Below are 14,245 nucleotides of genomic sequence, written 5' to 3'. Positions count from 1 at the left end.
AGCTAAGCCACACCTGGCTTTCCCCACACTTGGGAACTGTGGGTGTGACTCCTACTGTCTTTCAGTGCATGCATATTTTGGTTATCTGACCTTTTCACAATCTGTACCAAAAAACTACCACCATTTACATGCCAATAAAGTGAAAGAAAGAAAGAAAGAAAGAAAGAAAGAAAGAAAGAAAGAAAGAAAGAGGGAGGTTGGAAAATGAGCAAACAAAAGAAAAAATTCTGACTATAGAAAGTTATTGTGGGAACAAGGAAGATCAAAAAACACACTCAGAAGAAGACAACAAAGTCAAAACTGCTGCATCCAAAGCCTTAAAGAGAAATACAAATTGGTCTTAGGCCATAAAATTATAAATTATAAATGTTGGGGAGGATGAGGGAAAATTGGAACACTAATGCATTGTTGGTGGAGTTGTGAACTGATCCAACCTTTCTGGAGAGCAATACTAACTCTGGAGGGGCAGGGTTTAGTTGTTCTTATTATCTCTGAATAGTAGAGTAAAGGCAAAGATAGGAGTAGAGGTGATCCAACAGAAGGCAATTGTTGAGCGGATCCATGAACTGTGCCACCTTGCCAGAGTGTGGGGGTTATTAGCAAATCTGATGCTGAGTGAACATGTTAGGAATTATTATTTTTTAAATTAAGTTAATTGATTTATTCTCCCCAGTTACATGTAAAAACCATTTTTAACATTCATTTATAAAACTATGAGTTCCAAACTCTCTCCCTTGCTTCTTCCACACCCACCCCCTCATTGGGTAGGCAAGCAGACCAATATAGATTATACACGTGCAGTCATGCGAAACATATCCATAATAGTCATGTGGTGAAAGAAAACATAGACAAAAAACCTCAAGAAAAATAAAGTAAAAAAATATGCTTCAATCTGTATTGAGACAGTTCTTTCTCTAGGAATGGTTAACATTTTTCATCATAAGTCCTTCAGAGTTGTCTTGGATTGTTGTATTGCTGAGAATAACTAAGTCATTCATAACTGATTATCTTACAATATTGCTGTTACTTTGTACACAGTACATTTCATTTTGCATCAGCCCATGCAAGTCTTTCCAGGTTTTTCTGAGAGCATCCTGCTCATTATTTCTTACAGTACAACAGTATTCCATCATAATCACATAGCACCATTTGTTCAGCCATTCACCAATTGATGGGCAGCCCATCAATTTATGATTCTTTTCCCCAGAAATGAACTGCTATAAATATTTTTGTACATATAGGTACTTCTCCTTTTCCTTTTCTTTTTTTTTGCACTGAATAGGGTGACTTTATCGATGTTACACAGCATAGGACTCTAGGCTTCTCCCCCCTACCACAGGGGTACTTTGGGACAAAGATGTGAATAGGATATGGGATCCCCAATATAGGCAGGTAGGTTAGGAATGTAGGCTCCCCAGTGGTGGATCTCCTTTTTTAGCTGGGGATGAAGGTGCATGGCTTTCCACTTTACTCTTTGGAGGCCACATAGACCATGAAGTCTACCACATGGTTGCTATACTCATTGTCATACCAGGAAATGAGCTTGACAAAATGGTTTTTGAGGGCAATACCAGCACCAGCATCAAAGGTAGAAGCATGGGTGTTGCTGTTAAAGTCACAGGATACAACCTGGTCCACTGTGTAGCCCAAGATGCCCTTCAAGGGTCCTTCTCATGCTTGCTTCACCACTTTCCAGATATCATCATATTTGGCAGGTTTCTCCAGGCATCAGGTCAGATCCACAACAGATACATTGGGAGTAAGAACACAGAAGGCTGTGCCTGTAAGCTTCCCATTCAGCTCAGGTATGAACTTGCCTTCAGCCTTAGCAGTACCAGTGGAAGCAGGGATGATGTTTTGGGCAGCACCATACCCATCATACCACAGCTTACCAGAGGGGCCATCTACTGTCTTCTGGGTAGCAGTAATGGCATAGACTTAGTCATGAGTCCTTCCACAATGCCAAAGTTGTCATGAATGACCTTGGACAAGGGATCCAAGCAGTTGATAGTGCAGGAGGCATTACTGACAATCTTAAGGGGATCATCACATTGGGGCATCAGCAGAAGGGGTAGAGATAATGACCATCTTGGCTCCATCCTTCAAGTAAGCCTCAGCCTTTTCCATGGTGGTAAGGACTCCAGTGGACTCTACAACATACTCGGTTCTAGCATCTCCCCATTTAATATTAGATGGATCCTGTTCCTGGAAGATGGAAATGGCTTTTCCATTGATCACCAGCTTTCCATTCACAGCCTTGATGGTGCCCTTGAACTTGCCATTGGTGGAATTATATTGAAACATATAAATCATGTGGTTGAGGTCAGTGAAGGGGTCATTGATGGCCATGATGTCTGCTCCACCTGAAGTGAACACAGCCCTGGTCACCAGACACCCAATACGGCCGAATCCGTTGATTCCAACCTTCACCATCTTGTTTCAGGGAAGCAACTGAAGCTGCAGATCCTGGCACTGAGCTTGGGAGAAAAACCAAAAATCTAGTCCTTTTCCTCTTTTTAAATCTCTTTTGTGATACAGACCTAGTACAGGTATTGCTAAGTCAAAGGGTATGCATGGTTTTATAGCCTTGTGGCCAAAGTTCCAAATTGCTCTACAAAATGATTGAATCAATTCACAACTCCACCAGCAATTCATTAATATCACATTTTCCCCACATCCCCTACAACATTTGTCATTTACCTTTTCTGTCCTGTTAGCTGATCTAATAGGTATGAGATAGTACCTCATAATTGTTTTAATTTGCATTTCTCCAATCAATAGTGAGTTAGTATTTTTTCATATGGCTATAGATATATCATCTGAAAACTGATCAAATCTTTTGATTATTTATCAGTTGGGAAATGGCTCTTATTTTTGTAGAGTTGACTGAGTTCTCTATATGTTTGAGAAATGAGACATTTATCAGAGAAACTTGCTTCAAAATGTTTTTCACAGTTACTATTGCTAACTGTTATTTCCCTGTATTTTATCCCCCCTCCCAAGTTTATTCTATCCTCTCTCCCCTTTTACCCAGTTCCTCCTCAAAAGTGTTTTGCTTCTGACTGCCCCCTCCCCCAATCTGCCCTCCCTATCACCCCCCTTCTCTTATTCTCTACCCCTCCCACTTTCCTGCAGAGTAATATACCCAACTGAGTATGAGCCAGTTTTGATGAGAGTAAGGTTCACTCACTCCCCCTCACATTTCCCCTCTTCCCCTCCACTGAAGGTTTTGCTTGCCTCTTTTATGTGAGATAATTTACCCCATTCTACCTGTCCCTTTCTCTTTCTCCCAGTACATTCCTCTCTCACCCCTTAATTTTATTTTTAAGATGTTGTCCCTTCATATTCAACTCACAGTTGTGACCTCTGTCTATCTGTGCTCTTCTACAATATCATATTCCAAGCCCCCAATCCTTTAATGTAGAAGCTGCTAAATCTGTGGCTCCATGATATTTCAACTGTTTCTTTCTGGCTGCTTGCAATATTTTCTCCTTGACCTGGGAACTCTGGAATTTGGCTATAATATTCCTGGAAGTTTTCATTTTAAGATCTCTTTCAGGAGGTGATCAGTGGATTCTTTTTTTAAAATTTTTATTTTTATTAATTTATTTTGATTTATCAATAATCACTTCCATATGCTTTTGAGTTTAAACTTTTCTCCCCCTTCCTCCCCACCACCCTCCCCAAGGTGGCACACAACCTGATATAGGTTATACATTTACATTCATATTAAACATATTTTCACCTTAGTGATGTTGTAAGTAAACCAATAGGAGGAACCATCAGAAAGAGGAAACAAAACTCAACAGAAGAGAAAAAAATTAGCAATTCAGCTTCCATAGTTCTTTTTTTGGGTGTGGATAGCGTTTTCTATCACAAGGCCTCTGGAGATTTCTTAGATCCTTGTATTGCCAGGAAGGGTTAAGTTTATCAATATTAGTCATCACACAATGTGTCTGTTATCGTGCACAATGTTCTCTTGGTTCTGTTCATTTCACTCAGCATCAGACCATACAAGTCTTTCCAGGTTTTTCTGAAGTCAGCCTGTTCATCATTTCTTATAGCACAATAGTATTCCATCACATTCATATACCACAACTTGCTCAGCCCTACCCCAATTGATGGGCATCCTCTCAATTTCCAATTCTTTGCCACCACAAAAAGAGCTGCTATGAATATTTTTGTACATGTGGGTTCTTTTCCCATTTGTGTGATCCCTTTGGGATATAGCCCTAAAAGTGCTATTGCACTCAAAGGGTATGCACATTTTTATAGCCCTTTGGGCATAGTTCCAAATTGCTCTCCAAAATGTTTGGATCATTTCACAACTCCACCAACAATGCATTAGTGTTCCAATTTCCCCACATCTTCTCCAACATTTATCATTTTCCTGTTTCGTCATGTTGGACAATCTGATAGGTGTGATGTGTTATCTCAGAGTTGTTTTGGTTTGCATTTCTCTTATCAATAGTGATTTAGAGCATTTTTTCATATGACTATAGATAGCTTTAATTTCTTCTTCTGAGAACTGTCTGTTCATATCCTTTGACCATTTGTCAATTGGGGAATGGTTTGTATTCTTATAAATTTGACTTAATTCTCTATAAATTTTAGAAATGAGGCCCTTATCAGAGGTATGTTGTAAAAATTCTTTCCCAATTTTCTACTTTCCTTCTAATCTTAGTTCTATTGGCTTTGTTTGTGCAAAAATTTTTCAATTTAATGTAATGAAAATTATACATTTTGTTTTTCATAATATTTTCTATCTCTTGTTCGGTCATGAAGTCTTCTGTTCTCCATAAATCTGATAGGTAAACTTGCTCTCCCAGTTTGCTTATAGTATCAGCCTTTATGTCTAAATCATGAGCTCATTTTGACTTCATTTTGGTAAATGGTGTGAGCTTTTGGTCTATGCCTAGTTTCTGCCATACTCTTTTCCAGTTTTCCCAGCAGTTATTTTTCAAAGAGTGGGTTCTTATCCCAGAAGCTGGGGTCTTTGGGCTTATCAAATAATAGATTACTATAGTCATTGACTATTGTGTCTTGCATATTTAACTTATTCCACTGATCCACCACTCTATTTCTTAGCCAGTACCAAGCAGTTTTGATGATTGCTGCTTTATAATACAATTTAAGATCTGTAATGGCTAGGCCACCTTCCCCTGCATTTCTTTTCATTAGTTCTCTTGATATTCTGGACCTTTTGTTCTTATAAATGAATCTTGTTATTATTTTTTCTAACTCTATGAAATAATTTTTGGTAATTTGATTGGTATGGCACTGAATAAATAAATTAGCTTAGGTAGAATTGTCATTTTTATTATATTAGCTAGGCCTACCCATGAGCAACTGATGTTTTTCCAATTATTTAGATCTGACTTTATTCGCGTGAAAAGTGTTTTGTAATTGTGTTCATAGAGTTCCTGGGTTTGTTTTGGGAGGTAGACTCCTAAATATTTTATAATGCCTACAGTAAGTTTAAATAGAATTTCTCTTTCTATCTCTTGCTGTTGGGCTTTGTTGTTAATATATAGAAATGCCAATGATTGATGTGGGTTTATTTTATAACCTGCAACTTTGCTAAAGTTGTTTATTATTTCAAGTAGTTTTTCACTTAATTCTCTGAGATTCTCTAAATATAACATCATGTGATCTGCAAAGAGTGATAGCTTTGTTTCTTCTTTGCCTATTCTAATACCTTCAATGTCTTTTTCTTCTCTTATTGCTAAAGCAAATGTTTCCAGTATGTAACATTCCTTTTCAAAGCAACATAATAGGGAAACTGAGCCAGGAGGATTCCATCTTAGACTGAGGCTAAAATTGTCCTCTTAACTTTTCCAAATGCTGACTTCCCACCAGTATCACATTCTCTCTCAGTAGCTTGTGGCATTTCTCTCGGATGGTGGATTATTGATTATCAATGGATTATTATGATCCATCAGACAACTCAAAATAAACCCCACCAGCTTTTATCTCAAACAACAAGTTTCACTAATCACAGCTTAGGAAAAACTTTTCAAGGTTTTACATCTCAAATTTAAATTTGTCCTGGTATAAAAAGCCAATTGTTAGAGATTATTCCTATATAATTGTAAATTCTTAGCAAGACAAAACCCAAACAAGCTTACGGTTTACACATTAAAACAAAAACCAACAATAGACAAATTATGTCAGTGGTAACCAAATTATGAAAAGTTACTTGACATAACTGATACAAAAGTTCACCAATTTGAAACTAGAAAGAAACCCATTACCAATAAGATGACTTCAGTTTTGTTAAATGCACTTCCAAATTACTTTACACAGAGAATCAACATCTCATCATTAACAGTTAAAACTACAACTTTGAAAGAGTGTGCTTACCCAACTTCAGAAGCTACCTTCTTTACCTTGAGCAGGATGTGCTGAACCTGCCTGATGCTTTCAGGCAAAGGTTGCCCTAGCGCCCAAGGCCATTGTCAGGGAGCCCACCCTGTAGCTACTGCCTCTCCCCCCTTCTTTTCCCCAGGTGGGAGATGGCAAAATCAAAGGTGAGGGGTAGAAGGTGAAATTCTCTTCTTCTATGAGAGGGGTTAACAGATACCCTCTTGACTCAAGGGAAGGGAATGACCAGGTTATACAGAGGTGTTTCAAAACTCCTTAATGATCAATCCCAAAATGTCCAGAATCTTCCAAGATATTTTTAGCTGTTCTAACTTTTCCCTGTAACCTCCAAGATATTTTTAGCTGTTATAACTTTTCCCTGTAACCTCCATGAAGGAGGATTCAGGAGTAGAGAGGCAAGTAAGTAAGCCTCATGAAACCAAAAAGCAACTGCAGTTTTCTCCAATTCTCTAGCACCAAGAGAACTGACAGAATTGGGCATACACTTCCAGAAAGGATATCCATCCTTGTTCTCTATGCTGCAGAAGGTGTACCCAGGTCCATAGTCTCCAACTGAACCAGTGGACCAAGAGCTTGAGAGCATCAGGCTGAGTGTGAGACAGCATGGTCTGCACAAAAAGTACCTCCAAGCTTTGGTGCTTGGAGAGTGACCCTAACCGCAGAGCAAGAGAGATGGGGAAGAGGGAGGCTTACATACCTTCCAGTCTTGGCTGGAGAAGAAATTGGGGTTGGGCAGCTTCCCCATATGGGCCACCAAAATGATGCAGCTCAAGGGTCCAGGGGTGCTGGAACCCCAAAATCACAACACACAGGTCCTGCCCGAAAGAAACCAACCCAAGCCTTCTTTCAGCCAAAGACAAGGTTTATTAGAACATCTGTCATATTGGGCAGACTCTTAAGGAATCTGAACATTAATGAGTTCTTGGCTAGATTGTAAAAATCTGAGCAGTGGCTAGATTATAAGAATCTAAGCCTCAAGCATTCTTGATGAAAATACCAGAGCTGAATAGAAAATTTGATTTTTAAATACAAGATTCAAGTGAAACATGAAGAGGTAAACAGGAAAGAGACTTAATAAGGGACTTATTAAGGTTGAACTGTTTACATTTCTACATGGAAAGATGATATTTGTAACTTATGAGACCTTTGTCAGTATTAGGAAAGTTGGTGGGAAAACATTATATGTATGTATATAGATAGTTAGATAGATAAATAGAGGGCACAGGGTGAATTGAAGATGAAGGGGTAATATCTGGAGAATAAAATTAAGGGGTGAGCAAGGATTATACTTAGAGAAGGAGAAAAGGAGAGGCAGAATGGGGTAAATTATCTCACACAAAATGGACAAGAAAAGGCTTTTACAGTGGAAGGGAAATGGGGGAAGGGGAGAGGGAATGAGTGAATCTTATTCTCATTGGATTTGGCTTAAGAACGGAATAACATACACACTCAATTGGGTATGGAAATCTATCTTACCCTAAAGGAAAATAGGAGGGGAAGGGGACAAGAGAGCAGGGGGATGACAGAAGGGAGAGCAGACTGGGGGAGGGGTAGTCAGAAGCAAACACTTCTAAGGAGGGACATGCTCAAAAGAGAGAATAGAATAAATCAGGGGTGGGATAGGATGAAGGGAAATATACTTAGTTTCTCACAACAGGACTACTATCTATGGAAGTGCTTTGTATGACTACACATGAATAATCTGTATCAAGTTGCTTACCTTCCCAATGAGGGTGGGGGGGAGGGAGGAAGGGAGAGAATTTGGAATCCAAACTTTTAAAAACAAATGTTAAAAAAAATTGTTTTCACATGCAACTGGGAAATAAGATATACAGGCAATGGGTTATAGAAATCTATCCTGCCCTACAGGAAAATAGAAGGGGAAGGGGATAAGAGAAGGGAGGAGAGATAGAAGGGAGGGCAGATTAGGGGTAGGGGTATTCAGAATGCATGCCATCTTGGGGTGGGAGGAGGGGTGAGATGGGGTGAAAATTTGGAACTCAAAATCTTGTGGAAGTGAATGTTGAAAACTAAAAATAAATAAATTAATAAAAAAAGAAAAAGAAAAGAAAAGAAACAAAAAGTAGGGCCTTAATGAGGGAATTTACCATTACCTACACCAGGCTATTACCTCATTTGGTACATAGGTTCCCTGAAATTGTTTATGGGTAAATACTTTTCACCAAGGGAGTTATTAACTATCACTTAATCACCTTCAGATCAAGTCTCATAAAAACAGCTGCAAGAGAAAACAGAACAGAAAAAAATGCTACAGATGTCATAAATGCTCACACTTTTGTGAGGTGGGGTGTCAGGATCCACGTACTAAGCTAGAGACTTGGTTATGGAAAAGAGAGGTATTGGTTATGAAAAACACAAAAAGAGTCCAACAATGAGTGACAGGAACTGCTCTTGTCATTTACTAAGTTTAGGCAGAAATGTGACTCAGAGGAAAGAATACTGGAACTGGAGCTGGAGATCATGTGTTCAAATCCTGCCTTTGGTACTCACTATCTGTGTTACTTTAGGCAAGTCTTTTACTATCATTAGACCATTCTTTCCTCATTTGTAAAATAAGGGATTGATGTTCTAAACCTAAAACGCTAAAAAAAATGTTGCTCCCATGCCTCAAGTATAGACTGACCACCAACTCTTTTCCTCTATATCAGTAGTATAAAACTTTAATAGAAATGCGGACCATTAAACTGGACATAAAGATCTCTGTGTGCTATAAATAAACTTAGAAAAACACAAAAAAAAGATACAATTGATAATCATAAGGTGAGGTAGGGGGAAATGTACTCCCAATGGCTCATGAGCTTTAGTAATACAAAACCATCTTCTGACCCCTGAAGGCTACCCACGGAAACCTGAAGGGTGCTGTTACATCATAATTCCTGCTAATATGGATGTGGGCTCAGAAAGCAAGTTCAGAGCTTGTGCAATTTGGGATAACTAATAGATAGCCTACATAATACATTGGTGTCCTTAAAATGTCAAGAAAAAAAATCCTCTTCATTTCAACACACTATATATGGTAAAAAAAAAAAGTATACATGTAGTTATATACAGCTTATATATAAATATCAGCTATATAGAGAAGTTAAGATAGAGGAGAAGAATAATAAATATTCATATTATTCCACATTTTCTGTGTGCTTGTGACTTCATTTAGGAAATGGAACATATGAGAATTGGGTTTCATGACTACATATTTGACTAGGAAAAAAAAAGCTAAAATAAAGGGCTTTTTTCAGCTATAAAAGAAAAGTACTACTGAAAAAGGAACAGTGGTCAGTATTAGAATAGATATATGCACAAAGAAAGATTTACCTGGAAAGCAACCATAATACTCAGGAGAAGAGATAGAGATAAAGATATATGTGGTTTAATAAGATGAGTGGATTTATGGAAATAGGAGAATGTTGAAGGCAAGTGTAAGGGGTTTCTAAATGAAGCCAAATGAACCAGTGGAGAGTTTTCATAAAATGAGGGATTGATTTGATTATATCACATTTTGTTCAAGTGATTCTCCCCTGAAAGACAGGAAATGAACCTCATTTTTTTTTCATCAAAATTCACACATTTGGAAAGCATCTCTGTGGAAACTTAATAAATGTATAGACAGTCTCTCAGGCGGCTTACCATAAGAGTTAAAAACTAAATTCTGACCAGCATTGATTGAGGAGTCTGGAGGCAAAAGGGCAAATTGAATTAGTAAGAATAGGATTATTGTTGGAAGTTGTCTATGTAAAGACGGTAATGGCAAAGTCTGGCATCCACTTCAAAAAGAAAAAAAAAAAAAGGCCAAGAGATATAATCATATTTCATCTCATGGAATCTCAGCCTGGTACTCTGTGGAAAATAGCTTAAGAGTTTATTGGTTACATGGCAAATATCAATTAGTATTGATCAGTTCCAACACTGTGAGGCATTCAAGTTTTGTCAAGAAAATACTGGGCACAGGATAACACAAGATTGAGCAGCTTCTACATTAAGGGATCAAAGGGCTTGGAATATAATATTCTGAAGGTCAAAGGATAATTATAACCAAGAATCACCTACCCAGCAAAAATGAATATAATCCTTCAGGGGAAAAAATTTCAGCAAAATAGAGAACTTTCAAGCATTCTTGATGAAAAGACCAGAAAATTTGACTTTCAAATACAAGACTCAAGAGAAGCATGAAAAGGTAAACAAGAAAGAGAAATCATTAGAGACTTATTAAAGTTGAACTGTTTGCATTCCTACACGGAAAGATGATATTTGTAACACATTAGACTTTGTCAGTATTAGGGTAGTTGGACAAAAATAATTATATGTATAGATAGATAGATAGATAGATAGATAAGATAGAGGGCACAGAGTGAGTTGATGATGATGAGGTGATATCTAAAAAATAAAATTAAGGGTTAAGAGAGGATTATACTGGGAGAAGAAGAAGGGGAGAGGTAGGATGGGGTAAATTATCTCACATAAAATAGACAAGAAAAAGCTTTTACAGTGGAGGGGAAGTGGGGGGAAGGTAAGAGGGAATGAGTGAATCTTATTCTCACAGGATTTGGCTTACAGAGGGAATAACATACACACTCAATTGGGTGTGGAAATCTATTTTACCCTACAGGAAAATGGGGGGGGAAGGGGATAAGAGAGCAGGGGGATGATAGAACAAAGGGCAGATCGGGGGAGGGGGTAATCAGAAACAAACACTTTGGAGGAGGGACAGGGTCAAAACATAGAATAGAATAGATGGGGGGGATAGGATGAAAAGAAATATAGTTATTTTTTCACATCATGACTACTATGGAAATGTGCTTCATAACTACACAAGTATAACCTGTATCAAGTTGCTTGTCTTCTCAATGAGGTTGGGTGGGGAGGGAGAAAGGGAGAAAATTTGGAACCCAAACTTTTAAAAACAAATGTTAAAAATTGTTTTCACATGCAACTGGGAAATAAGATATACAGGTAATGGGGTATAGAAATCTATCCTGTCCTACAGGAAAATAGAAGGGGAAGGGGATAAGAGAAGGGGAGGGTGATAGAAGGGAAGGCAGATTAGGGGAAAGAGTATTCAGAACACATGCCATCTTGGGGTAGGGGGAGGGATGAGATGGGGAGAAAATTTGGAACTCAAAATCTCGTGGAAGTGAAGTAAAATAAACAAATTAGTAAGAACATTAATCATTGTGCATGAATCACAAGGTATTCATCTTTGTGTCATGTCTTAGTCATGCCTACACACTGATTTTTGTGCACACCTGACTGAAATGCAAAACTGCAGCTGAACCACTGTTTCAAAAGTCCTAATCCCTTAATGGTTAGAAATTACAATTCCTCCCTCTTCTGAGGCAGAAAAGCAGTCCTATTTGAAGAAGCTCTGTTTAGAAGACAACAGACTCTGATCAATCAGTGTCTTTCTGACTCTCCACTCTTATTCAAGAACATTTTATTTATTGAGTTTCCAAATGCTGACACCAACGAATCAGTGACCTCAGCAGGACTAGTGGATGGAGAATGAAGGATTGAAATTCAGAACATTTTGCAGAATGATTTGTTTGACATACCCAGTAGGAAACTTGCTTGTTGAACTTATTATTCATTCATGTATTCATGAAAAAATACAATAAATGCATAATCTCTGCACAGTGCCTGAATGATCACATTGAAATGAACCTAAAGCTTTGCCATCTTTACTTGGCAACAGAACAGTTTTACTTTTCAATATCATTAACTGCTCCTTGAGTTTACATTATGCTTATAAATCAGCAAAGGAAATTTAAAAGGCATTGTAATTTGAGGTTATACAGAAAATTAGACATTAAAAATGCATATGCATAATAATAACCACTTATGTGACTTTTTGGTTTCTCCTCCTAGAGAGTTATTTAACAATTGCCGTATTGAAATGTAACTGAATCTATGCTTTTGTTTTGACTTTTTGACAACTGGACTACAGCCCCAGAGAAATGGCTCTTTAAATAGACTATTAGAGAAAGAGGAAAACATGTTACATTATTTGAAAAACAACTACTGTTAAATGTTGAGTTTTAAAACAGCTGTTATTAGGTTTAAACCAGAAAAGGTCAAACTATTGTAAGTAGCATATCCCTTGTTCTGTTCCTGATAGTTTGTATTCATGTATGTAACAGAGATGACAGCAAGTGCCAACCAGCCCACTGAAAATAAACTAATAAAAGATTGGAAAGGATTATTAGCTCGTACAAGACCAAAAGGTACTGCAAACCATGAGTTACCCAGTACTTCTTGGCCACATGTTTTCCCTGCATGTGTACCATTCACAAATACTCCACAACCATAAAGATTGCTAACAAGTGCCCCTTTATTCACTACAGCTGGTGATACATGTTTTATGTATACATTTCCCCCGGTGTTGTGATAACCTGTAGTAGAATATAGCCTAAATGTTCGTGGTGTATTTTTTCTTGTCCTTTTATTTACTACATATTGTTACTGTTATTCAGTTGTCCAGTGATTCCAGTGATATCCAACTATTTGTGAAAGTATTTGGGGTTTTCTTGGGAAAGATACTGGAGTGGTCTGCCATTTCTTTCTCCTGCTCATTTTATAGATAAAGAAACTGAGGCAAACAGAGGTTAAGTGATTTGTCCAAGATCACACAGTTACTAAGTGTCTGATCATACAGTTTTTATTATCGTCATTATAATTATTTCTACATACCAAAAATATGTCTACACTTGGAAACCTAGTGAATAACTAATTAGCATAAGAACTTTTTTGGCCCCACATAATCTAAATAGGCCCTTATTTCTTCTCAGATTTTCCATGAAAGTTAGTGTACTGCCTTCTCAGTTTCATCACCTTATAGAACCAGAGAAATGTTCTACTGATTTTCTTCTGTCTGCTTCCACATCCAATCCAAAACTAATTATTACTGATTCTACCTAAAATACATTTTTGTGATCCACCCATTCCATTATTTTTACACAATGATTATTCTAGTTCAAGAATTCATTATTTCACAGGGGCAGGTAGGTGGCGCAATGGATAGAGCACTGGCCCTGAAGTCAGGAGGACCTAAGTTCAAATATGGCCTCAGATCAAACAATTGACACTTACTAGTTATGTGACCCTGGACAAGTCACTTAACCCCAATTGCCTAAAAATAAAAAAAAGAATTCATTATATCACTCCAGAGAGTGCTGGAATATACAATCAGGAAAATCTAGGTTCTTGTCCTAATTACTTATTAACTGTGTGATCATTGCTAAGTAATAACCTCTATGAACCTCAGTTTCCTCATCTAAAAATTAGAATAATCATAGTACATAGGGGTGTAGGTAATCCAGTAGAATGTGATCATTGGATAAAATCTTTCATATAGAGTATGAAGAGTCAAATTTAAGTTTGTATGTAGCCTAAAAACTGCAATTTTCACACTGTCTTACTCTATTTGCATCACTGTGGCACAGTCACTACAGAAACAAGGCAGGGGGAGAGTCTTAAAAGACTGAGAACAATTTCTATTTCTATTTGTATGATGGGTTTCAATGACCAAAGGATAGAATGTAAACTCATTGAATAGAAAGACTCTTTTCCAAAAGAAACGTCTTTTCCAAGGATTCTTGTGAAATTGAATTGCATTAAATTACATTGAAATAATTCATCACCAAGTGGCCATCCTACTGCTAATGAACCTTTACGTATTTGCTAGAATGATCCTTGTAAAGCAGACTTCACCTGCATCTGTGCCTTACAGAAAGCCTTTCCAGGATGGTAGCATCTGTTAGACTTCATAGTCTGCTAGCATAGCCTTCAAGAATGAATGAATGGATAGATAGATAGATAGATAGATAGATAGATAGATAGATAGATAGAT

General features: G+C 37.5%; 1 pseudogene; it reads right to left on the bottom strand.

Moving 5' to 3' along the window:
• Window positions 1-1,467: 1,467 nt before the first annotated feature.
• On the bottom strand, window positions 1,468-2,433 carry LOC114048350 (annotated as a pseudogene).
• Between the last annotated feature and the right edge of the window lie 11,812 nt (window positions 2,434-14,245).

This window comes from Vombatus ursinus, unplaced genomic scaffold (genome assembly GCF_900497805.2).
Source record: "Vombatus ursinus unplaced genomic scaffold, bare-nosed wombat genome assembly UNPS02014792.1, whole genome shotgun sequence".
In the NCBI taxonomy this organism is placed as follows: Eukaryota; Metazoa; Chordata; class Mammalia; order Diprotodontia; family Vombatidae; genus Vombatus; species Vombatus ursinus.
The sequence above is the reverse complement of the archived record's forward strand: the minus strand, read 5'-3'. Positions and strand labels throughout refer to the sequence as shown.